Below are 27,598 nucleotides of genomic sequence, written 5' to 3' on the forward strand. Positions count from 1 at the left end.
AGATAGTTATCTGTGTTTATCTGGGGTCTTGCTATTCTGAATGCCTCCTATACAACACTGTGTTCTGCAAGGTGGACAAAGAACAGATCATGATCTCAAGACACCAGCAGAGAAGGAAGGAAAGTGTTGTATGAAGTAATGTCCAAAGCAGCCCATACAGCCAATGTTATTTTGATGCTGTAATGCAAGACCAAATTGTTCACCTTTTCCCCATTACTCACAGCTAAAATGTTGGGAGCCCCATTGGCCTGGTACCCCTACTGCAGGGACTGGACTGACTTCAATTTTGTATGGTCCAAATTGGCCTTCCCAACCTGGTGCCCTCCAGATGTGTTGGACTACAACTCCCATAATTTCCAGCCAGCATGGCCATGCTGGGAATTATGAGAGTTGTATTGCAATTGATCTGGATGACACCTGGTTGGGGTAGGCTGGTCTTAATGTTTACTACAACCCCTGTGGTCCACTGTGTGTCAAATTTATAAAGCAAGAGTGCTGACAACAACTTGAAACAGTCATAGCAGAGCTAATCTGTGATCCTGAGGGTGCAAGTCTTGCTTAAAAGAACATAAGAAGTGCCTTGCTGGATCAGACCAAGGTCAGCCTACTCCAGCATCCATTTCAAGAATCCCAACAGACATTAGATGGTCCATCAGAAATTGGCCAACCATCTCAGTGTTTCCAGGATAAAGTGCTCCATCACTGCAGTGATGCTAAGAAAAGATGTGGTGCTTGCTAAGAAAAAGAGGACATTTTCCCACATAGCGTTTTGAAGTCTAAACCTTACGTTGGTACAAGGATCATTTCCATAATGTATGTTGTGCAATTTTCAGCTGCTGCCAAAAGTACATTATCAATGTTTTTTCTATTTGTATTAGTCAAATGACAACTGTGCTTTATTCCAAAGAATGTAATTTCAATAAATCAGATTTGTTCAAGATCTGCAATTCTTACTGGAAGTACCTCATTGTGAGAATAGAAAGCCAAAACAGTGTTCTCACCCATTGTTTAATTGCATCTGTTCAGTCATTTCCATTGTTCTCTTTGTAATTCCACCCATATTAAGGAGGCGATTGTAGTCATCCCTGGCAAGCAGAAAAATATGCACCTCATAATGCTTTGCATGTGTATATAGTGCTTTACTGTGCAATCTTATGTATGTCTACTCAGAAGTAACCCCCCTGAGTTCAATGGAACTTACATTGGCCCAGGAGAGCGTGTATAGCAGCCTTCCTCAACCCAGTGGCATCCAGATCGTTGGACTGCACTTCCCAAGGCACAGGATTGTGCCCTTAAATACTCTTCTTCCCAAGTCTTTGCACATTGTGGAAAAAACGTCTGTTGACGACATGCCCTATCTCTTTTGGAAATTCCTTTTTACACTGGGAAAGGACATCACCTTTGCCTTAGAAAATCTCCCTCACCACTTCACCTGCTAGCAACATTCCTAAATTATTGCTCCAGTTTGGGGCTTATTTTGGAAGTTTCTTTGTCTAGTCATTTTCCCCAAACTCAGCTAATTACATGCATCTTGTTGTTCACATTCTATGGTCAGCTTTGCATGTACGCACGCACCTGTTTGTCCAATTCTTCAGCCTTTTCCTTCTGGTAACTTTGCACTTTTCTCCTGTTAACCTTCTTCCAGTCAAAAAAGAGGCCACTGTATGGTTTTACATGACAACTGAAAATCTTGAAAACCTGAGCAGATGATGGGGAGGAAGTGAAAGGTAAGAGGAAGTTATCACTTCCATCCCCCAAAAGGACAGTTCAAACATTTCTCCTTTTTATTTGTTTATTTCTATACTGCCCAATAGCCAAAGCTCTCGGCAATATCTCCTGAAAAACCAGGCACTTGCATTGTGTATATACATTTTCTATCAAATATTATTTCTCATCTTCTCTGTCAACTGCCGAGGCCTAGCTTTCAAGTTTTCTGTTCATCTTTTGCAAGGAATAACACTTTATATTTATCAGTCTAAAGTGGCAGTTTCTTAGTAAGGCCCTACCAGTAGATAGCATGAGGTGGCCACCTCAGGTGTCATATGTTGGGGGTGCGGAGTCCCAGTGAGGTGTTGGAGGACAGGGCTGTGTGTGCCACATGGCCTGCCCTAACCGCCCCCCCAAGCTAACCTACTGCCCCCAGTTGCGATGGAGGATGCTGTTTTGTCACCAGTGTGGAAGGAGGAGTCAACTGCCAGGCTAATCATCTTCAGTGTGGAAGGAGGCAGAGGGGGAGCCATCTTGTCCTTTGCCTCAGGCAGAAAAATATCAGGCTGGCCCTGGGGATTGTTCCTTCCGTGCGCCTCCTGCCCTGCTTTTTTCGGCTAGACGGCCGAGGGAGCACAGAGCAGGGAAGGAGGCCGCTGTATGACACATAGGATGTGTTGTACAGGCAGCTACGCTCTCCCCGCCCTGGAACACCCCCCAGCCACGCCCCTTTCAGGCCGCTCCGCGCTCCTCTTGCGAGCGCAGAGGGCAGAGCTGTTCCGTGCTGCCTCTGAGGCAGCGTGGAAGTGGGGGGAGGTCGGTTCTCTGGGAACCAACCTTGGAGCATGGGCTCTGAGGCCGGTTCCCAGATAACAGCATATCCTATGACTGTCTAACCGCTGTAGAGTGGCCATAGGATTGCTCTCTCCCATTATAAACCAGTTATCAGAGACATAAAACAAAATTGAAACAATGATCTAAATTAAATGTTAAATGGCTGGGGAAATTTTTAAGATAAAATTAGTGCCCAAATTATTGTTTTTATTCCAAACTATACCAAGTAATATACCTGTAAGTGCACAAAACAACTGGCAAACATTATTTATAAAATTTATTTTCAACAAGAAAAAAACCAGGTTTAGTTAAATATGAAGAAAGCAAGAAAAAGGGGGTAGAGATTCCTAATTTACTGAAATATTAGGATGTGTTCCAGATCAAAAAATGGCTACACTTGTTAACTAGCGATCAAACAAAATAATGGATCAATACGGAAATGCCCAGTAAAAAAGGGAAAGAATATAAGGCCTTTCACTTCAGGGCAAGATCTCAAATTCATTATTGGAGCAGATAATGTTTTCCTACATAATTTGCTTCAAATATGGAAAAGATGGAGAAAGATTTTGATGCCTGCCCCATCCCCTATGATCCCCTTCCTCTGCCATCTGTTGTTTTATAGTAACGACAAATTTAAACAGTTTAAAACATGGGAGGGAAAAGACTTTTATAGACTTAGAGACCTATATAAGGGTATGCAACCAAAATGAGGTGCACAGCTTTGCAAACAATTATCAGGGACAGGAGGAAATGGTTTCATATATACAAAGTGATACACTTTACCAATAATCTGAAAGGAAAAGCCCAGACTGTGCAGCCTTTGAATAGCTTTGAGAAAATAGTAATAACATTGGCCTCATAACTTAAGGGCCTGGCATCTACTATATACAAACTACTAAATTATATAGGAAATGGTCCAGGAGAGGGAGCAAAATTGGCCTGGGAAGAAGATACAGGATGATACAATTAGCACAGAGCAGTGGTTAAGATTTTGCTTCACAGCACCAATGAAATCTGTGTCTATTAGGGTAAGGGAAAATATTTTTAAAACATGGCATAAATGGTACACCACTCTGGTAAAATTAAGTTATATGAATCATATCCAAAGCACATTTTGTTGGAGATGTAAAAACAATAACGGCACATATTTGCATATATGGTTTGTCCATAAACCCAAGAGTTTTGGAAGGAGGTGTTTAGATCTTCTAGTGAACTCATGGAACAAGAATTGAAACCTTCTGAAGCTATAGCTTTATTATCATTGTACATGGAACTCAACAAACTATTGAAATACAAGAACTGTTGTCATTCTTTTCGACAGCAGCAAGTCTAGAAATAAAGGCTAATTGGAAGACACTCAAGGAACCATAAATTGCAGCCTGGAAGATCAAGTTGTGGGAGTTCATTTTGATGGAGAAACAATAGCTAAGCGGATCCAACTACAGCTAGGATATTCATAGACTGACAGATTTTAGGAAGGATGGTACCCATTTATTGAGTCCACTAATAAAAATAAGGAAAACACTCATCCACCATTAAGCTGTGGAACTGGTTCTCACAATCATCGAAGTCCACCGTGGCTTATTTAAGCCATGGTGGATTGTAGTGCATGCTGGCGTGTGCCAGGTGACTTTGGAATATTCAAGCTGTGACCATGGGTTGTTGTGTCAGCCAAACCTGGCAAGGGTGGGTTGTTGGCATGGTTAGCAAGCCACCCAGAACCCATGGGCTGTTTTAGGTTTGTGGCCTAATATTAAAAATGGCTGCAGACATGCACCACAGCCCACTGTGGTTTAAATAAGACATGGTGGACTGCTTGATCATGCAACCCAGCCCATGGTAACTGATGGAGGGACTTACTGGATTGAGACAGTGAACTTATTAATCAAAGCTAACATAAGGGAAATAAAGCAAGATGTATAAGAGTGCATTCAAGATAAGAATTATTGTATTTGCTATGGTGTATTATGTAATAAAATATTTATTATTTAATGTTGTAAAGACTTTAAACACTTAAAAATAGCTAGTTTTGTGCACCATTATAGCCCACCAACAATAAACTGGGGGAAAAATTAGCCATCTGGAGGAAACAGATTGCAATCCCAAACACAATTAGAGTAAATCCCAGTGGGGCTGTTGCTTCTGAATAGGTATGTTTAGGATTGTGCTGTTAGAATCCCTACTGTTTTTTATTAGCACAACTATCAGTAAAACTTTTTCATTTCTATCTTCCTGTATTACAGACATTGGGTAGGATCCAAAGTTGTGTGAGTGGTAGGCTGCTTACGCCATGGAGCTTCCTTGTCCCTTCGTTCCTCACCAACCTGCCTTCCATCCCACATGCAGGGTTGGCGGCTGAATCTGAATCAACAGTGGCTGTGGGACAATGTCTTCCACTGCACCTGGGGGCAACAGCCTAGTTTAGGGGCTCAGGGCAGGCTACATGGCATGTACAGCTCTGTCCTCTGACTTGTCACTGTCACTCCCATTTGCTGCCGGAGGTGGCTGCCTCACTCTGCCTAATGGCAGGGCTGGCCCTGTGCAGCAGGAGGAGAGAACAGGGATAATCTGTTGCACAAGTGGCCTTCCACTCATCATGGAACTTTGGACCAGAAAAAGTTTGGTTAGGAAGTGTTTTAGAAAAAATGTAAAAAATAGTAACCTCCCTCCCACACACAATCTACTGCCAGGATTTAAACTTAGAGACCATTACATGCCAAGACCACTAGATGGAGATACTGAACTATGTTGTAACTTTGCCAACTAACTCTTTGCTAATTGTTCCACTGTGAGTTATAAGCAGTTGTTCATGTGTAGCATATATAGATGGTTCAGCCAGGGAAATAAATGTGGCTGGAAACCTCTTTACACATAATTTGTTTCCTATACAAAGTGTAGGAAAAAATATTGTGTCCATCATGTGGCATGTTTATTTTTGTTGTAAGTGCATTCCATTCAGGGAGAGCTCCTTCCTCAGGGATGTTAAGCTGTATTCCCACTTGTTCCATTTGCACTATTTCTTCTTCTGCTCTGCTTTGTTCAAGAACAGGACTTTCTCTGTGGTGTGACCCCACAACTGACACCCACCCACCAAGTCAAGGTACATAGTACCAAAAACGGGTAAGTTATTTTGGCATAGGAGGCAGAAAATCCCAGAAGCAGCTTTCCTCATTCCTGGCAGTAAAAATACAACAACGGTAGCAGCAACAGCAATAGCAACAAATAATATAACTAAAACACTGTTGCTCTTTCATGATACTCAGGGCTTCTCCACATGGGGCTTTTATTCTGTGATCGAGATTGGTTACTCACAGGAGTTTGCGGGTCCTTTACATGCTGTCATCAAGCTCCAAGACCTCTCCCGTGCTTTCTGACCTTTATCCTGTTTTTTTTTTTAAGATCACAGGTAATGAACTATTTAAATATAGGAAGTTGATTTTCTCTGTGAAAAGAGGAAGTGGAGCTATAACACAGCACCATCTCGTGGCTCTATGTGTATAATGAAACACACAGAGCTTGCAGATAAAGGAACTCCCCAGGGGAAAACAAGCAGAAGTGCATGAAAAGGGGCGATCTTAATCCTGCAAAGAATATGGAAGCAGAAGCCCTGGTAAAGTTGCTGGAGAAAAAGCATGGCATGGAGAAGCCCTCAAAATCCTCTCATGCTGCCTAATGGTAAGGCTGGTTCTACCAGGCTACACTGCATAGTATTTGATGTCAGATGAAAACATTTTTTTTTCATTCTTCAAGGCTTTTGAACTGCTGCTGTAGTTGGTATTTTGTCAATCTTTCCTGACTTTATGCTGTTTGTTTTGTTTGATATTTTGTTAGTCTATGGGCATGGACACTTTTAATGGAAAACTTATAAATAAATAAAAATGTTGAACTCCTGATGTTACATCTTGTAACCCTTAAGTACACTTAATTGGTAGCAGAATCCACTGGGGAAAAAACAAGACGTAATCCTTGCTCAGGGGTTGCATCTTTGTGTAGAAATGTGTATACTAAATATATGGATGGGGAAGTAGCCCTCCACCTAACACTGGTGTGCCACACTGCCCCCAGCCCCAAGACCCCTGCACGTGAGCCGGAAGGGTTGAAAGTGCTGCCCATGCATGCATTGCTGCCTGTGGGTATAAGGTTCCAGATCCCATATTTAGCTGTAATGCTGTAAAGAACAATATTGTTTAGGAACCTGGAATGTTAGATCAATGAATCAAGGTAAGCTGGAGGTGGTCAAACATGAGATGGCAAGATTGAACATCGACATCTTGGGAATCAGCGAACTAAAATGGACAGGAATGGGCGAATTTAATTCAGGTGACCATCATATCTACTATTGTGGGCAAGAATCCCTTAGAAGAAATGGAGTAGCACTCATAGTCAACAAAAGGGTGGGAAAAGCAGTACTGGGGTACAATCTTAAAAATGATAGAATGATCTCAGTATGAATCCAAGGCAAACCATTCAACATCACAGTAATTCAAGTCTATGCCCCAACCACTGATGCCGAAGAAGCTGAGGTTGATCGGTTCTATGAAGACCTCCAACATCTTCTAGAACTAACACCAAAAAAAGATGTCCTCTTCATCATAGGGGACTGGAATGCTAAAGTAGGAAGTCAAGAAATCACTGGGATAACAGGCAGGCATGGCCTTGGTGTACAAAATGAAGCAGGACAGAAGCTAATAGTTTTGCCAAGAGAACACGCTGATCATAGCAAACACTCTTTTCCAACAGCACAAGAGACAACTCTAAACATGGACATCACCAGATGGTCAATATCGAAATCAGATTGATTATGCCCTTTGCAGCCAAAGATGGAGAAGCTCCATACAGTCAGTAAAAACAAGACCTGGAGCTGACTGTGGCTCAGATCATGAGCTGCATCTTGCAAAATTTCGGCTGAAATTGAAGAACGTAGGGAAAACCACTAAACCATTCAGGTATGACCTAAATCATATCCCTTATGAATATACAGTGGAGGTGAGGAATAGATTTCAGGGATTAGACCTGATAGACAGAGTGCCTGAGGAACTATGGACGGAGGTCCGTAACCTTGTTCAGGAGGCAGCAACTCAATCCATCCCAAAGAAAAAGAAATGCAAGAAAGCCAAGTGGCTGTCTGATGAGGCTTTACAAGTAGCTGAGGAAAGAAGGGAAGCAAAAAGCAAGGGAGAAAGGGGAAGATATATCCAACTGAATGCAGAGTTCCAGAGAATAGCAAGGAGAGACAAGAAGGCCTTCTTAAATGAACAATGCAAAGAAATCGAGGAAAACAACAGAATGGGAAAGACTAGAGATTTCTTCAAGAAAATTGGAGATCTCAAGGGACCGTTTTGTGCAAAGAAGGACATGATAAAGGACAAAGAAAGTAGGGACCTCATAGAAGCAGATGAGATTAAGAAGAGGTGGAAAGAATACACAGAAGAACTATACAGGAAAGATCTGAATGTCCCTGATAGCCATGATAGTGCGGTCACTGAACTTGAGCCGGACATCCTCGAGAGTGAAGTCAAGTGGGCCTTAGGAAGCATTAGTAACAACAAAGCTAGCGGAGATGACAGTATTCCAGCTGAGCTATTTAAAATCCTAAAAGATGATGCTGTTAAAGTGCTGCATTCAATATGCCAACAAATTTGGAACACTCAACAATGGCCCCAAGACTGGAAAAGGTCAGTTTACATTCCAATTCCAAAGAAGGGCAACGCCAAAGAGTGTTCAAACTACCGTACAGTTGCGCTTATTTCACATGCCAGCAAGGTGATGCTCAAAATCCTACAAGCTAGGCTTCAGCAGTATGCGAACCGAGAACTACCGGAAGTACAAGCTGGGTTTCGAAGAGGCAGAGGAACTAGAGATCAAATCGCCAACATTCGCTGCATCATGGAGAAAGCAAGAGAATTCCAGAAAAACATCTATTTCTGCTTCATTGACTATGCTAAAGCCTTTGATTGTGTGGATCACAACAAACTCTGGCAAATTCTGAAAGTGATGGGAGTACCAGACCACCTCACCTGTCTCCTGAGAAACCTGTACGAGGGTCAAGAAGCAACAGTAAAAACCAGACATGGAACAACCGAGTGGTTCAAAATTGGGAAAGGAGTACGACAAGGCTGCATATTGTCACCCTGCTTATTTAACTTATATGCAGAGTACATCATGAGAAATGCCGGGTTGGATGAATCAGAGGTCGGAATTAAGATTGCTGGGAGAATTATCAACAACCTCCGATATGCAGACGATACCACCCTAATGGCAGAAAGTGAAGAGGATCTAAAGAGCCTCTTGTTGAGGGTAAAAGAGGAGAGTGCAAAAGCTGGTTTGAAACTCAACATTAAAAAAACTAAGATCATGGCATCTGGCCCTATCACTTCCTGGCATATAGAAGGGGAAGAAATGGAAGCAGTGACAGATTTTACTTTCTTGGGCTCCAAGATCACCGCAGACGGTGACTGTAGCCATGAAATTAAAAGACGCTTGCTCCTTGGGAGGAAAGCTATGGCAAACCTAGACAGCATAGTAAGAAGCAGAGACATCACCTTGCCAACAAAGGTCCGTCTAATCAAAGCTATGGTTTTCCCAGTAGTAATGTATGGCTGTGAGAGCTGGACTATAAGGAAGGCTGAGCGCCGAAGAATTGATGCTTTCGAACTGTGGTGCTGAAGAAGACTCTTACGAGTCCCCTGGACTGCAAGGAGGTCAAATCAGTCCATCCTAAAGGAAATCAATCCTGAGTGCTCATTGGAAGGATAGATACTGAAGCTGAAGCTCAAATATTTTGGCCACCTAATGCGAAGAGAAAACTCTCTGGAAAAGACCCTGATGCTGGGAAAGACTGAAGGCAAAAGGAGAAGGGGACGGCAGAGGATGAGATGGCTAGATAGCATCACCGATGCAATGAATATGAACCTGAGCACACTCCGGGAGAGTGCGCAGGACAGGAAGGCCTGGCGTGCTATGGTCCATGGGGTCACGAAGAGTCGGACACGACTGAACGACTGAACAACAACACACAAGACAGCCTCTTTCAGACACACAGAGGTCTTGGGACAGGGCTATTAGGGTGCAACAATGCTGGGATCAGGACCAGCAAGCACAGTCCCCTTCACTCCTCCATACATTTAGTATGTGTATCAAGGCAGCTTCTGAACAGGGCTTTACTGCATAGATTACTGTAAAGGGCTGTATGTGGGGCTGCCCTTAGGGCTGGTTCAGAAGCTGCAGCTAGTGCAGAATGCAGTGGCTAGGATACTGACTGGGGTGCCTTACCGTGTACATATTACACCTGTACTTAAGGATCTGCACTGGCTGCCAGTTTGCTACAGAGCTAGGCTAAAGGTGTTGGTATTAGTATACAAAGCCCTAAACAACTCAGGGCCAGGTTACCTCAAGGAATGTCTCCCTCTGTACCAGTTTCCCAGGCCACTGTGACCTTCAATGGAGGACCTGTTGTCTGTGCTGCGGTCTATGGATTTCCGGATTTCTGGATAGCAGTGCCACGGAGACAGGCCTGCTCTGTGGAATGATCTCCCCTCTGTAGTGTGCCAGCCCTCAACACTGGCATGTTTTAGGTGTTTATTGAAAACATCTCTTTTTTACTTTGGCAGTTTCCCAGCCATGACCTGACTCTGAATGAGTCTCTAATATAGTATGATTTATTGTATTGTTTTGTAAACTGTTTGGGATTTGTGCAAATGAGAAGTGGTATAGAAATGATGATAATAACTGTAGTTTAGCAAAGGGGTGCCCATTACACATAGCGAGGCTCACAGGCAAACCAGCTACACTTAAGTCCTGTTTGAATTCAAAATGTGAAAATCCACCTTTGTATTAATAAATGAAGCATGCAATCCTATGCATGTTTAGACAGAAAAAAACGCTACATGCCCCAGCCAGCCATCCTGGGAGCTGCAGGACTTGTTCTTTGTCTAAACATGCATAGGATTGTGCCCTAATACTTCTAGCAATGGAAGTAATAGAAATGCTCATGGTGCACAGGATTTGAGTCTCAAATAATGACTGGGTGTAGTGGCTACTACAGGTGTGTTCTGGGAGGGGAGGAGCTAAATGGGGCCTGGTCTCGGCTAAGTTGATGGAGCAGGCCTCCCTGTTTCGCTTCTCTCTCTGCTACCAACAGTATTTCTACTAGAAATGCTAGTAGTAGAAAGCAGGATGCTTTTGGAGTTGCCTTGGTGGACATCAATATCCAATCTTCTTCGGAATCCTGAGGTACAAAGCTGATCATACAAAAATGCAACAGCAGCTTTCCCCAACCTAGTGTCCTCCAGATGTGTTAGGCTACAACTCCCAGCATCCACAGCCAGCCAACAGGATCTCAGTTCCTTTTAACAAATCAGCCATGTAACATTTCCAATGACAACACTCATTTCATTTCTTCAACAAATGTTTAAAGTGGAAAGTCTTTAAAAATGCCTCTGTTCTCGCCAGGGGTTACTGGGCATAAGCAGTTATTGTTCTGCACAGGGGTTGATTATAACAGTTTATGAACATTCCAAAGTTTGTCAGAAGTTTCATTCAAATAAAATATAAATTTTGGGTGTGTGGTGCTTTGAAAAGTCAGACCTCACAGCTAACTGGGAAGAAAGAACAGTGGGACAATGCGACAGTGAACATTCTTGACACGTGCTCAAGGCAGCCTTAATAATATTATGACTGTAGGTCTCTGTTGCCCACGATAACTTCTTTCTCTCTTAGGCACAGTAGAATTTAGTCGATGATGTGGTCAACGACAGCCGATCATGGACCAATCAGCTATATAGCAAGAAATGGTTGATTAAAGGCTAAATAACTATAGGCAATAAAGAATCCTTTGTTCCTAGCCACCTAGAATTTGCACTCAGACACACGAGGTTAAACTCTTTGCCCAGGCAGCCTTAAAATTGCTATAAATTCTTTGGAGAAAGCCATTTAGATTTTCTTTTCCTGACAGCTAGTTGGGTTTGGGGGAAAACTGAACTGATTTTGGTCAGGAGCTAGCATTGCCTGTGCCTGCTGTCTCTCCTTGGGATACATGCTCAGGGATTCATTTTGAGTCTGGATTTAAACTTCAGATCTCCTGGCCACAACATCTTGCTTAATTTGTGGACTTGTTGGTTCTTTCACCATCCACCGGTGTGTGCTTTTTACCCCCTAGTCTGATGAAGAGCTCTGGTGAACTCAAAAGTTTGCAGAATGTTTTGTGGCATTTTGGTTGGACTTAGGCCTTCATTACATAAGGCTAAAAATCCTGCAATTTACCAGGGCTTCTGCTTCTGGAATCTTTGTGGGATTAGATCGGGTCCTTTCCACGTGGTTTTAAAAAAAACCTAAATTTCGATGTGTTTCATTATAAAGCCACTAGGTGGCGGTTGTTTTATTTGCAATAAAAGTCTTTAAACAGTATACCCTCATATATATCAACTCCATGGTGGGAGGAGGGAAAATGCTGGACTTTCGTCATTATGGAAAACAACGCAAGAGCTCACAAAGAGCGGGAGGTTCCCTGGAGGAGAGCTGCGTCATGTACAGGACCTGCAAACTTCTATGAGTAAGCAATCTCAATAGCCCCGTGTGAAGGAGCCCTTAATAAGAGTGCGCCCAACTGTAGATTTTGGATCTCTCCCGCTCCCTCATAGCCCAGTCTTTTTTTTATGCCCAGCCTGTACATTAATAAATAATGGATTCTTTACACTCTAAGGCTGCAACTTAGCTCAGAAATTAAACTCCAGTGAAATCAATGTGTACACTGTGTTGCCTGAAAGGGACTTTTCATAAAAGAAAAGTGGAGGGCCATAGCCAAGTGATAGGGCACACATCAGACAGTCCCAGGTTCAATCCCTGGCATTGCCAGGTAAGTCCGGGAAAGACTCCCGTCTGAAATCCTGGAGAGCTGCTGCCATTCAGTGTAGGCCAATGCTGAGGTAGATGGCCCAGCGGTCTGGCAGGCATCTTATAAGGCAGCTTTTTAGGTCACCTATGAAAGCAATGTATCAATTACTGATACCATAATGAGAAGTAGGGGAAAAGAACCCTCTTTAATTATGGAAACTTTCAGGATGTTGATGAACTGCCACCCCACAATTCCTGTCTTCATTTCCATTTGCTTGGCTGAAGCTATATGCTGCTTTGCTCTCACGGAAGCCTCCTACTATGGCAGTAGAAACCTTTTAAAGATGGGAAAGCTGAAATGATTAATAGAAGAGGCTACTGTTCAGCTCAGTGGGTTTAAGACCAAAATATTTGCAATGTGTGGCTTTAACTTTTCTTCTTCTTGCAGACCACAAAGAAGCTGAAAAACAGAAGACAGTTATGGAGCCGTGGCAGCTCAGCAAATAGACCGCAGGAACTCTGAGCATAGTAATAACATCCAAAATTAATGGCTATCGGGATGTATGATCTCAAGTCATGGTGAACTCCTTACATCATCTTTCGGTTAAGGCAAAGTGAGAAGAAAGCGAAGCAGGCTCAGGGTTACACCAGCCATTCTCACCACTTAACATACTGTGCTTTTCTCCCATATAGTGTGACCCCCCCACCCCCCACCCCCCACCCCCCACTCCTCTCCCCACTTTCCCCCTGATAGCTGCAGCAATGTATTATCTCATATTTCTGAGAGTAGGGTGTTTTGTTTGCTTTTTAAAGAAGAGTTTGTATTTATTCTACATAATGATTTTATCCATAATTTATTATGAACGCCTGGGTCATTCTCATCAGAGATCAATGAACAGGCTCACACTAAAATGCTCCTTGGCAGCATTTTAATATTTATTTATTTATTTATTTATTTATTTATTCTTCCATGCATTCATTCATTCATTACATTTCTATACTGCCCAATAGCCGAAGCTCTCTGGGCGGTTCACAAAAATTAAAACGACGAAGTACAGTATAAAATATAAAAGCTTAAACATACAGTATAAAATACAACCAGAATAAAACCTAGCAGCAATGCAGAGATTTAAAATACAGTAACAGATTTAAATCAGCAGAGTTAAAAAGCTGTAACGCTAAATGCTGGGAAAATAAAAAGGTCTTCACCTGGAGCCTGAAACAGTACAACATAGGCACCAGGCGAACTTCTCCAAGGAGCACATTCCACAGCTGGGGTGCCACAGCAGAAAGGGCCCTCTTCCTGGTGGCCACTCAGCCTCACTTCCTTTGGCAGGGGCTCCCGGAGAAGGACCCCTGAAGATGATCTTAGGGTCCAGGCAGGTACATCTGGGAAGAGATGATCCTTCAGATAACCTGGCCCCAAGCCGTTTAGGAAAAGTACTGGCATGATATGTTGGCATTAGCCAGTCCTCGTTAACAATCTCAATGCCCTGTTTTGGATTAGCTGAAGTTTCCGGACTGTTTTCAAAGGCAGCCCCACTTATAACACATTGTGGTAATCCAGACAAGAGGTTATCAGAGCATGGATAACTGTAGCTAGGCTATCTCTGTCCAGATAAGGGTGTAGTTGGTATATCAGTCTAAGCTAAAAACACAGCAGGATAATTCTTTCTTGTCCAGTACGTTCTCCTGCACTTGATCTTCTTTTTCCACAAATTAACAATGATTTGGTTTGCACAATTAAAACAGCCCACCATGGGTTGTTTAAGCCATGCTGAGCTGTGTTGCGTGCCAGCCAGCTTTTTACATTTTCAACCCCCCACTGCGGGTTGTCACTACATCCAAACCCGGCCACTGTGGGTTATGCGAGGGTTACACAACCCTTGCATAACCTACAACAGACCACAGTGGGCTGTTTTAATCATGCAAACTGTCTCTATATAGGCTTACAAAATGAGTTCTGCTCAAAATGTGGCAGTGTGGAGGGCCTCTGTTCGTTGCTCCAGTCATTCAGCCATGCCCTCCTCCATGATACTCCATTCCATCCCCCCCCGCCCGTTTTTCCATTCTTCTTCGTGCCCGTTTTTCTATTCTCCAGCCCCAGCAATCGATATTCCATAGCTACCGAACACAGTCAGTCCTCATTGGGGTTTTTTCCCCTAACAATATTTTGTCCTTCTGCAAACTTTAGTGTTACCCCAAGCCTGTTTACACCTCCCTCTTGTACATGAATGCTGCCTTTTTGGGCTACGTAAGCACTGACTCATGCTTGAACATCAGAACTAGGGGGAATATAATTCAGTTTACTTTTCAGATATAAATGTTCTTTTTTAAACTATCTGCAGACTCACTTGAAAAGGGTAGGGACTTATTTTCTACTGAGTTTGTTGACAGGTAGTCATAATTACAGAACCACACTTTCTTGCTATTTGAATGCTTTCCAGCAATTTTCTGTAGAGAAGCCACTTTTAAGATCAGTGGTGATAAGATGTTCCACTTTCACCCCCGGTTATAGGGCAAGACATTCTTAAATTGATATAAATGGCAGAGCTCCAGGGGAAGACATGCCATCAGAATCCTTTGAACTAAATTCACAAGGGGAAGGGGTAAAAGATCCCATTCTTGCCAGACTATTTGTGCACACAAATAGCACATGTACATTTTTCAGTGGTTGGAATTTGCCTGGTTGCCCCTATACATAAAAAGAGCAACAAAGCTGACTCCCCAAACCACAAGTCCATGAGGTGAGGCCTCTGAAATTTATAAAACATGTATTAGAATATCTAAGCAAAATTTGTGCATTTTTCTTGACTTACGTCCACAGCTTCTAATTAGTGCACAAAGAGAGCATGTGTGGGTGAAGCTATTCCATACCCATATTGATAAAGGATTACTTTTTATTGGTGAAAAAATGTAAACAAATACACATCTCAAGAGTTAGGGTTGGAATTGATGGTCAATTGTGCAATATTCCCTCTACCAACAATAATATTCCATCTACCAGTAGAGGCGTTCAGGACAGTCTTCTGGCTCCATTTCTTTCTAATTTTCATATGAATAATACTGCTGAGAAACTAATAGGTGTGTGTGTGTATGTATATATATACACACACACACACACACACGTTCGTTTCTTTTCAACTGTTAATTTGGGCATGAAGGTACTGTTGTTGTTGTTGTTTTTGTTCAGTCGTTCAGTCGTGTCCGACTCTTTGTGACCCCATGGACCATAGCACGCTAGGCCTTCCTGTCCTGCGCTCTCTCCCGGAGCATGCTCAAGTTCATATTCGTTGCATCAGTGATGCTATCTAGCCATCTCATCCTCTGCCGTCCCCTTCTCCTTTTGCCTTCAGTCTTTCCCACCATCAGGGTCTTTTCCAGAGAGTTTTCTCTTCGCATTAGGTGGCCAAAATATTGGAGCTTCAGCTTCAGTATCTGTCCTTCCAATGAGCACTCAGGGTTGATTTCCTTTAGGATGGACTGATTTGACCTCCTTGCAGTCCAGGGGACTCGTAAGAGTCTTCTCCAGCACCACAGTTCGAAAGCATCAATTCTTCGGCGCTCAGCCTTCCTTATAGTCCAGCTCTCACAGCCATACATTACTACTGGGAAAACCATAGCTTTGATTAGACGGACCTTTGTCGGCAAGGTGATGTCTCTGCTTCTTACTATGCTGTCTAGGTTGGCCATAGCTTTCCTCCCAAGGAGCAAGCGTCTTTTAATTTCATGGCTACAGTCACCGTCTGCGGTGATCTTGGAGCCCAAGAAAGTAAAATCTGTCACTGCTTCCATTTCTTCCCCTTCTATATGCCAGGAAGTGATAGGGCCAGATGCCATGATCTTAGTTTTTTTAATGTTGAGTTTCAAACCAGCTTTTGCACTCTTCTCTTTCACCCTCAACAAGAGGCTCTTTAGATCCTCTTCGCTTTCTGCCATTAGGGTGGTGTCGTCTGCATATTGGAGGTTGTTGATAATTCTCCCAGCAATCTTAATTCCGACCTCTGATTCATCCAACCCGGCATTTCTCATGATGTACTCTGCATATAAGTTAAATAAGCAGGGTGACAATATGCAGCCTTGTCGTACTCCTTTCCCAATTTTGAACCACTCGGTTGTTCCATGTCCGGTTCTTACTGTTGCTTCTTGATCCTCATACAGGTTTCTCAGGAGACAGGTAAGGTGGTCTGGTACTCCCATCTCTTTAAGAATTTGCCACAGTTTGTTGTGATCCACACAATCAAAGGCTTTAGCGTAGTCAATGAAGCAGAAATAGACATTTTCTGGAATTCTCTTGCTTTCTCCATGATGCAGCGAATGTTGGCGATTTGATCTCTAGTTCCTCTGCCTCTTCGAAACCCAGCTTGTACTTCCGGTAGTTCTCGGTTCGCATACTGCTGAAGCCTAGCTTGTAGGATTTTGAGCATCACCTTGCTGGCATGTGAAATGAGCGCAATGGTGCGGTAGATTGAACACTCTTCGGCGTTGCCCTTCTTTGGAATTGGAATGTAAACTGACCTTTTCCAGTCTTGGGGCCATTGTTGAGTGTTCCAAATTTGTTGGCATATTGAATGCAGCACTTTAACAGCATCATCATTTAGGATTTTAAATAGCTCAGCTGGAAGATTGTCATCTCTGCTAGCTTTGTTGTTACTAATGCTTCCTAAGGCCCACTTGACTTCACTCTCGAGGATGTCCGGCTCAAGTTCAGTGGCCGCACTATCATGGCTATCAGGGACATTCAGATCTTTCCTGTATAGTTCTTCTGTGTAATCTTTCCACCTCTTCTTAATCTCATCTGCATCTGTTAGGTCCCTGCCTTCTTTGTCCTTTATCATGTCCGTCTTTGCACAAAACGGTCCCTTGAGATCTCCGATTTTCTTGAAGAGATCTCTAGTCTTTCTCATTGGGTTGTTTTCCTCGATTTCTTTGCATTGTTCATTTAAGAAGGCCTTCTTGTCTCTCCTTGCTATTCTCTGGAACTCTGCATTCAGTTGGATATATCTTCCCCTTTCTCCCTTGCTTTTCACTTCCCTTCTTTCCTCAGCTACTTGTAAAGCCTCATCAGACAGCCACTTGGCTTTCTTGCATTTCTTTTTCTTTGGGATGGATTGAGTTGCTGCCTCCTGAACAATGTTACGGACCTCCGTCCATAGTTCCTCAGGCACTCTGTCTATCAGGTCTAATCCCTGAAATCTATTCCTCACCTCCACTGTATATTCATAAGGGATATGATTTAGGTCATACCTGAATGGTTTAGTGGTTTTCCCTACGTTCTTCAATTTCAGCCGAAATTTTGCAACAAGAAGCTCATGATCTGAGCCACAGTCAGCTCCAGGTCTCGTTTTTACTGACTGTATAGAGCTTCTCCATCTTCGGCTGCAAAGGGCATAATCAATCTGATTTCGATATTTACCATCTGGTGATGTCCATGTGTAGAGTTGTCTCTTGTGCTGTTGGAAAAGAGTGTTTGCTATGATCAGCGTGTTCTCTTGGCAAAACTCTATTAGCTTTTGTCCTGCTTCATTTTGTACACCAAGGCCATGCCTGCCTGTTATCCCGGTGATTTCTTGACTTCCTACTTTAGCATTCCAATCCCCTATGATGAAGAGGACATCTTTTTTGGGTGTTAGTTCTACAAGGTGTTGGAGGTCTTCATAGAACCGATCAACCTCAGCTTCTTCGGCCTCAGTGGTTGGGGCATAGACTTGAATTACTGTGAGGTTGAATGGTTTGCCTTGGATTCGTACTGAGATCATTCTATCATTTTTAAGATTGTACCCCAGTACTGCTTTTCCCACCCTTTTGTTGACTATGAGTGCTACTCCATTTCTTCTAAGGGATTCTTGCCCACAATAGTAGATATGATGGTCACCTGAATTAAATTCGCCCATGCCAGTCCATTTTAGTTCACTGATTCCCAAGATGTCGATGTTCAATCTTGCCATCTCATGTTTGACCACCTCCAGCTTACCTTGATTCATTGATGTGACATTCCAGGTTCCTAAACAATATTGTTTTTTACAGCATCGGATTTTCTTTTCACCACCAGACACATCCACAGCTGAGTGTCCTTTCGGGTTTGGCCCAGCCGCTTCACTCTTTCTGGTGCTACTTGGAAATACCCTCTGCTCTTCCCCAGTAGTATATTGGACACTCTTCCGACCTGAGGGGCTCATCTTCAGGCGTCATATCTTTTAGCCTTGTGATACGTTCCATGGGGTTTTCTTGGCAAGAATACTGGAGTGGGTTGCCATTTCCTTCTCCAGTGGACCACATTTTGTCAGAACTCTCTGCCATGACCTGTCCGTCTTGGGTAGCCCTGCACGGCATAGCTTATGGCTTCACTGAGTTACGCAAGCCCCTTCGCCACAACAAGGCAGTGATCCATGAAGGGGATGAAGGTACTACTGTTAGTATATTCTGGTAATTCGGCCCTACAATCGATCACTTAGGTGACTGCTGAAAGAATTCAGATTCTCTGTAATAAGGAAGGACTGGTTGTAGACGTCAACAGTACCAAAGTAGCTGTATTAGGCAAAACATCCTAGACATAAAAGGTCTGTGTGTGGACACAAAACAGAACAGGTGGCAAATTTTAAATATTTTGGAGTCTTATCTAATGAACACTCTTCATGGAAAGGTCCTTTACCACCCAGTCCTATCCACATATATTCAGAAATAAATCTCACTGCCATGAACAGGGCTTACTTCCAAGTGTGCACAGGACTGCAGCTATTGGAATTAATCTTATGAACATAAGAATATAAGACCCATGCTGGATCAGACCAAGGGTCCATCTAGTCCTGCATTCTGTTCACACAGTGGCCAACCAGCTGCCCATGGGAAACCCACAAGCAGGACATGAGTGCAACAGCACCCTCTCACCTAAATTCCCCAGCAACTGGTGTACCTAGGCATACTGCCTCTGATACTGGAGGCAGCATATAGCCATTAGGACTAGTAGCCACTGATAGCTTTACCCTCCATGAATTTGTCCAGTCCCCTTTTAAACCTATCCAAAGTGGTGGTCATCACTATATCTCGTGGTAGCAAATTCCATAGTTTAACTATGCTCTGTATGAAGAAGTACTTCTTTTTGCCTGAATCTCCCACCAATCAGCTTCATGGGTTGACCCTGGGTTCTAGTATTATGAGGGAGGGAGAAAAATGTCTCCCTATCTGCTTTCTCCACACCATGCATAATTCTGTACACCTCGATCATGTCTCCCCTTACTTGCCTTTTTTCCTATGTTAAACAATCCCAGCTGTTGTAACCTTTCCTCATAGGGGAGTTGCTCCAGTCCCTTGATCATTTTGGTTGCCCTTTTCTGCCCTTTTTCTAACTCTACAATATCCGTTTTTAGATGGGGTGACCAGAACTGTACACAGTATTCCAAGTATGGTTGCACCATAGATTTGTATAAGGGGAGTGTGATCTTGGCAGTTTTATTCTCAATTCCTTTTCTAATTTTGCCTAACATGGAATTTGCGTTTTTCACAGCAGCCACACGCTGGGATGACTTTTTCATTGAGCTGTCCACTGCAAGCCCAAGATCTATTTCATGTTCAGTCACCACTAGCTCAGATCCCATTAGCTTATACTTGAAGTTAGGATTTTTTGCTCTTTCAGTAGACAGAGGGCTCCAAGCTCTTAGCATTCTGTCTAACCTATACCCTGCTGGCAAGAGCCATGCAGGGCAGGAGGAACGACGGAGGTGATTCTGCCCCCCGTTCCTCCTAACCCCCCCTCCTAAATACAAATTGAACTAGAAAGGCCTCTGAGCCTGTCTAGCTGACTTACTGGCAGTGGAGGAGAGGCCATAAGATTTTTGTGGATTTTGGCCTCTCCCCTCCCCAACTACCACCCTGGTCCCTTTTTAACCTCTCTGAGGTCACCTTTTTGAACTTGGACTAGCAGCTACTGCAGTAGTTCCACGGTGGCTGCGAGAGGCCAGGGCCACAGGAATGGCCAGATGTTGGATTACCCCTCCTGAGGTTGTAGGAATGTCTATGGCCTTGGGAGGGGGGATCCAATATATCCTATGGTCCCTGGAACACTCAAAGGACCATAGGATTATTCTGTTAATGTCTCTTAAGAGTCCCAACATCTAAATCTGTTCAGGCCATTCAATTGTTTTCCTGAGAGAACAGAGTAGCCTTCTGGCAAACCTGGCTATTAAGTCATTTGTGGGGAAAACAGTCACTCACATTTTATATGATGCTGAAATACGGGTCCTAGATTATTTGACCTCTTTGGATGTTATCCAAAATTACTTCATAGCTTTCCTTGTTGTTGTACCTTCCTTGAGGCACTGCTGTATTGCTTTGTGCTGAACTCAGTCACAAAGTGCTACATATACACCATCTGGATCTATACATACCATCTGAATACATATATACCAACCTGACACCAGGTTGCTTAAACTATGTCTGCTAGAGCAGCCAGCGGTTTTTTAACAGAAGTATTAAATGTGAAATTCCTTTCTCAAATCATAGTTTGTCCTTGTAAGTTCTCAGCATATTTGATATGATTAACCTGGAGGCTGATAAAGGTTACAGTTTTGGGGGAGGATTCACAACGTGATTTCTAACTGTTTTCCTTGTGGTATTGTTACAATTGATCATGCCATACAACAATATTTACAAGTTCTTACATTCCATCCTCTGAGGGAGGCTTTCACAAAGCTGTTTCCAAATTGTGCAATCTGCTTTTCTTGATGGAAAATTCTCACACACACCCTCCCTCCCTTGAGAATCATTGGTGTATATGCGGCCAGAGGATATTGTACATTATTTATTAAACTACCCATTATATGATGGCCCAAGATAATTCGTGTTGAGGCTGTTAGAGCCCTTAATGAATTTTCAGACTTTGTTAAGATTTCCTACTTGTCATTCAGATCAAAACAAGTATGTCACCCATTGAACATCTTGATTTCCTTTTTGTAGCTGTTAAAATTTGCTATAAATTGATGTAATCACTTGCTATTTCCTGTGCTGATGACAATCTACTATGCTTTAATCTTGCCGGTAGAAACATTTTGTTCTTTCTATCACTATGGTCCAATAATTCAGTATATTTTAATCTGAATGTGCTTTTTGTATTTTGTAATGCTGTGTTTTATCATTTTTCCTATGGTTATAAATAAACTGAAACGTAAACTATTTATTTTCTAGGATTTCTCAAAAATGGCTGCTAGAAAGTTTGAGATGCCTCTAGCGAGTTCTCCCAGAGCCTGCAGCTACAATTTTTCAAGACTTGCTTACTTGTTTAATCCAAGTCAAATGCTCTTTGAAAATAATTTTCCTGTTCTAGCTGTTATCTTTGGATGTTGATTTATTTTATTTATTTATATATTTTTAAAAGAACAGAGGCCATTTAGTACTTCATCTGTTAAAAGTTCATCTTCCTCACAGAATCACAGTGAGTTCAGGGTGCTATGCGATTATTGATACTGGCCAGAAGGGTTGCATGAATTCTTATTTGACCTAGGCTTGTGCCAACATGATCGTGCTCCTTCACACGGAGCTTTTATCCTGCGACTGAGATTGCTCCTTCACAGAAATTTGGGGGCTCTTTACATGACGCCATGATCATTCAAGGCATCTCCTGCACTAAATACCCTTTGTTCCGTTTTTAAATAGATTGCAGATAATGAGCTATCAAATCAGTTTCCTCCATGAAAAGAGTAAAAGCGGCAAGAAGAGGAGCGAGATCAATGAAAGAGAATGGAAGACTCAGATACGGGGAGAAGGAGGGGGGAAAGGAAGCATGTGAAAAAGGGAGTCATGATCCTGCATTTAAACCGGAAGCAGAAAGCTCCATTTTAAATGCAGGATTAGAGATGCCCAATGATTTTACATGACAACTGAAAATCTTGAAAACCTGAGCAGATGATGGGGAGGAACGAGGAAGTGAAAGGGGAAGTTATCACTTGCTTTATCCCTCAGTCACCAACTCCACCTGTCTGTCAGCATTCAGCGAGGTAAATTTCAAAGTTTAAAACTGTATCACTTGCTGATGTGTGGAGTGATGCAGTTTTGCTTTTCTAGATCCTGTTTCAGTGTATCTGTAAAATCTCTTATTGCTCTAACCATCCCTTTTATTGATCTCACCCTTCACTCTTTAGGTTGTCTTGCTGCCATCCCAATTATAAACTTTGAAACAAACCCCATTGATTTCAAGAGAAATCATTTCTAATTTATAAACAACATAGAAGCAAGTCTCATTTCAATCAAGGATATGAGCCTGCAAGCGCCTGTAGCTTTTCTGCTTAAACCAGCTTAAGGCTAGAAAGTGGAACGTATTTTTTTCCTCTGTTATCCTAAAGCAGTTTCAGGGCCATGCATGAAAGAAAGATACGTTCATAATTTCAATCTACATTGTTTAGCTTTTGCTAACTTATTCTGATGAATAATTATCAAGCTACTATTTACCTAGAATGGACATTTGTTCAAGATATATGGATGGCTTAATTTGGCCCTCCAATGAAAGATTTTTCAATTACAGTTTAGGACAAAGTGTTTCTTGTAGGCACTGACAAAGATGGATGTTGAAACACATTTGGCCCATGTGTACTTTTTAAGGTTTTATATACTCTGGTTTTAATTTTTATATATAGTCGTATGTGTCTTTTTTTTTTTACATTGTTACAACATTTTAGCATTTTTATATATTCAAGTTTAAATTGTACATTTTGACATATATGTCTCTGTTACATGGTTTTTAATATTTGTACTTTTTAGTATTAAACAACTTTACTTGATGACATTCACAAACTGTCCTGTAACTGAGAAATTGTTTTTAGTGAAAAAATGTTATTTGTAATTTTATGCTTACTGCTTTGAAGTACAATGAAAGTGCAGTGTGCTTAGCCAGCTCTTAGTCTGTGCTTTGATTTACTTCTGTTTTCTAGAGACATTCTCAAATGCCTCTTAGTATTCCATAAGAAGCAATTCTATATTAATCAGGCACAGTTCCAGTAAGATTCTTTGAAGTGGTAACATTTACTGAATAGAGCCATGATCTTGCAAGTCATAACAACCATAACGTATATTAATATATATGGTTAACTAGTCATGATACTGGTTGACTTGGGAAGCAATCAACAGCATAACTACACAAGCTCTGAAATAACCACATTCACTTCAGCAGCATTGCATGAGGTTATGTGTTCGAGAACAGGAGCCTTCAGTCTGCTCTGCAAAATAACTGGACCAAAGAGTGCGTGTTCCTCAGGAGTTTGTCCCACTGTGTTCAATGGAACTTACTTCCAGGTTAGAACGCATGCATAGGATTACAGCTCTAAAACTGATTCAGATTGAAGCATTCTTATCTTAACCCATTTGTAAGACTCAGAAGTATTTAACCAGGCAGCTTAATGATAAAGGAAATATACTAGAAGAAAACAAAACCCAGTGAAGTGAGTGGAACTTGTGCTAGTGGAGTACTGTGAAGCTCTGCATAGAACGCAACCTGCCACTTGTTACAATGCTGTGTGGCTGTGGCTGCATCCTGTGGTGCTGGTGTCAGAAATGCTATTCAGCCATGAACGGGATGAATGCTGGGAACATCTCTCTCCAGTGCTTAAAGAGCTCCGCAGGTTCCCAGTCTGTTTCCAAGCCCATTTAACCATGCTGGTGCTTACCCGGTAAAGCCTTCAATGGCTTGGGACCAGGGCACCCAAAATAACTCATACTCCCACATCAACCTGCCTATACACATAGGTCATCTATGGCAGGGATGCAGAACCTCAGGGACAGGGGCCAAATCTGGCCCTCTGGGGTTCCCCCAGATGGCCAAGCCTCCTTCCTCTGGCCCCACTGCTTTCCCCTCAACCGCTGATTGTTTAGCGATTTCCCAGCTTTTGTGCTTCTTTTCCCGCATTCTAAAAGGTTGAAATGCCTCCCCGAAGACTTTGTTCCTGGCAGGAAGAGCTTTCAGCTAAAAAGGCTGGCATTTTTGGAATGTTGGCCCTGCCCATTTTGCTCCCCCCCCCGCCGGTAATGTGGCCTCCAAAAGTTGCTCCAAAATGTTATTTGGCCCTCGGGCTGAAAGAAGTTCTGCACTCTTGATCTACGGAGGTCAGCTTTTGGGTGCCTCCACTACTACAGGTGAGGCAGGTGGCAACCAGAAAGAGGACATTTTTGGTTGTGGGGCCCCACTGCTGGAATGTTTTCTCTGTCGGTGCTCACCTGGCACCATTTGTGATATCTCTTCAGCACCAGGCAAATACCTTTTTATTTTCCCTGGCTTTTTAACTCATTTGCATGATTGTTCAATTTTTAAAAAAATCTTTTGAGGTTTTATGCTGCGAAGTCCTTTGTTTTAGTTAGCTTTTTAATATTCTGGATTTGTAATGCTTTTACTGAAATTATGTAAACTGCCCTTGAAATTCAATGTACTTAAGGGTAGGGAATAAATGTGTAAAATAAAATAAATGAAAGTGTACACTGCATGCAGCTCTTTTTCTGTAAGCCTTAAAGAGGATTGCCTGTCTCTTCCCTCCCAATTCTAGACCTCAAAAATGAATATGCTATAATTTAGGTTAATGGTGCTGGCTGCTTTGGTGATGGAATAATTCATTTGTAAAACAGCTGCCCTCGGAGAAACTACACCAGGAGAAACTTTCACATGCTGCTGCAAAAAGAGTGCTGTAGTCCAACTTCTTAACCTATAATTTGATTTTTGCAAGATTACCTTTCTGGTTTAACCTAATTAGGGCGCAATCCTATGCAGATAGGTGGCTGCCTCCGAACTCGGAGGCAGCCGCCTATCCAATGCACAGCAGGAGAAGCACGGAGGGGGTCGTTCTCTCCATGTTTCTCCTGCCCTGCAATTTTGGCTCCAGCTGATTTTGGCTGTCTAGCCATGGGACAGTGGAACAGGGGAGGAGGCTGCCGGACAACACATTGGATGTGTCGTACCGGCATTTCCACTCTCCCCGCCCCGGAACGCCCTTCAGAACGCCCCATTTCAGCCGTTCCGCGCTCCTCTTGCAAGCGTGGAGCACGGGGCTTTTCCACACTGCCCGCGAGGCAACACAGAAGCGGGGGGAAGGTTGGTTCCCGGAAAACCAGATATCCTATGGCCGTATAGCCGCTGACTAGTGGCCATAGGATTGCTCCCTCCATGTGGTTAATTAACACTGTTTCCATGTTAAATGATTGTTCTGATGCACTAATACAAGAATCCTTGGCCCTTTCCTCCCCCTGGCACTTCTCTATAAACACATCTAATTTAGACAAAGGTTTGAAAAATGCAGCTGCAGTGTCCTTGGCTACTCTACTGTTGCAACAGGGTGCACTTGTGGAATTCAACAATTATAGCACAATCCTATGCATCTTTACTGAGAATTAAGACCTACTATGTTCATTGGGGCTTACTCCCAGGTAAGTGTGTGCCCAGGATTACAGCTTTAATGATGTCATGTAGGTCTCTAATCCTATCCACTTTTTGCTGTGTGCTACAGAATTTCACTAGTAACCAACAACAAATTCAGAATTCAAACACAATAAATATGGAAACGTGTGCCTGATCATCTAATTGCTGAACTGCTCAGTTAAATGTTACCATATTTGTCTTAACACTTTTAGAAGCCCCATTATTACCCAGATTTTGGAAATAAAGAAATTATGCCACAGAATAATGGTGTCTACGGAAACTCAAGTGTTCTGTCGCTGCCAGTAAGTAGGAAATGCTTCAGAAGTAAGTTTATGAAAAGTCACATCAGTTCTCCCCTATGCCAGAGACAAAGGCCTCACAATTAAAAAAATAAAAAGCTAGATGTAAATGAAATTCTATTAATAAAATGCTTTCTGCCCTCCAGGAGCTTAGTGAAACTGGGCCAAAGCACATGCCTTTCAGCAGATGTTTCTTAGCATCTGATTTACATTTGTCCCCCAGCATTTAGAATGAGGGGCTTTATTACATAGCAGATTTCTGATCAACAATACTTGCCGTTCTGCGCTAGTGATTTAAAGAAGAGTTGAGATGGGAGTGCAAGACTAGCAAAAGTAAAAGGGTTAGAAGGATTGTGCCTACTATGAGATGGTTCCATAAATCAAATCCCTCCTTTCATACCTACACCCCCCCCCCCCACAATAGTATGGTGCAGTGGATAGTGTGCGAGTCTGGCTGTAACAGAGATGGCTTCCAGGCCCGGTTCCAGAGGTAAAGCTGTAGTACATTTTATACAGGAAGAAACAAGGAATTACCTATCGATTTCCTAAATTCTCTGAACACTGCCATCACCACCAGTGATCACTAGTCATCTGCAATGTTGTCATTTTCTAGTTAAAAAAAAAAAATCACCTAGGATGCAGTCCTATGGATGTTTAGACAGAGAAAGTCCAACAACTCCCAGCATGTCCCAGCCAGCATGGCTGGCAAGGGAATGCTGGGAGTTGTAGGTCTTTTTTGTCTAAACGTCCATAGGACTGCACCCTTAGTTAGAAATTTGAACTGAAACCGAAGTATTAACGACAAGCTAATTTAGTTAACGTCTCTAAGAGACAATAGTAATGATGTCATGGAACAACATCTGAGGAGCTCTGAGCAAACTATAAGCTCATCTTCGAGAAAGTGCTAGGCCTGTAAATATTAGAATCTCAGGTAACTCAACTGCACCCGCCTGATGGATAGATAGAGAAGAACATTTTTTGTTCCAAAGAACTACGGTAGGAATCTGAGGCAGAAGTTGCCTTTTGCCTTATGTGAATGAACAAATAAGTATATAAATTAAAGGGTGCAACTGAAGAACACATTATTTAGAAAAGATCAACAGAGCGGCACAAAACTACAGAAACAGAAGTCAAGAATGATGCAGATGAGTTTAGTTTGTGTGATATTAATGAAACTCTTCATTAAATCGAATTTAATAGTCATAACTGTGACCAGTTGCTCTCTTTTTGTATGTATATGCGTGTATTTTTTTTTTACTGCCGCGTCACATACCCTTTGTCCGCATTTGCTCAGGGTGAGGGGATTTAGTTTTCACCCCCACCAAGTCCGGGGGCGGGGAACCCCTGGCAAGAAACAAAAAGCATATACTAACTTTCTCTTCTGGGGTATCCCTGATCATTTCTCTGTCTTGAGAGAAGTACGTGTGCGCTTGCGCTCCGCTCCGCTCAGCGCCCGCCTTCTTCTGCAAACGGCCCTGGGCAGGATTATGTTCGCCTGACCGCCTCCACACGCCTCCTCTTCCCACTCTCTTTACCCCCC

At 42.6% G+C, this 27,598-nt stretch overlaps 1 long non-coding RNA gene across 1 annotated transcript in view; it reads right to left on the reverse strand.

Annotated features, from left to right (window-relative positions):
- Window positions 1–27,588, reverse strand: part of LOC146349947 (uncharacterized) — a 33,541-nt gene extending 5,953 nt beyond the window's left edge. Inside the window, exons 1-3 of the long non-coding RNA XR_014789127.1 lie at window positions 27,432–27,588; window positions 1,576–1,698; window positions 1,002–1,085 (exon numbers count right to left, since the gene is read on the reverse strand). This is a non-coding gene — a long non-coding RNA (uncharacterized LOC146349947). The remainder of the gene's footprint in view (window positions 1–1,001; window positions 1,086–1,575; window positions 1,699–27,431) is intronic.
- Window positions 27,589–27,598: the final 10 nt, after the last annotated feature.

Source organism: Heloderma suspectum, chromosome 3 (genome assembly GCF_057233095.1).
Source record: "Heloderma suspectum isolate Gila_16-S chromosome 3, 16-S_ref, whole genome shotgun sequence".
NCBI classification, from domain to species: domain Eukaryota; kingdom Metazoa; phylum Chordata; class Lepidosauria; order Squamata; family Helodermatidae; genus Heloderma; species Heloderma suspectum.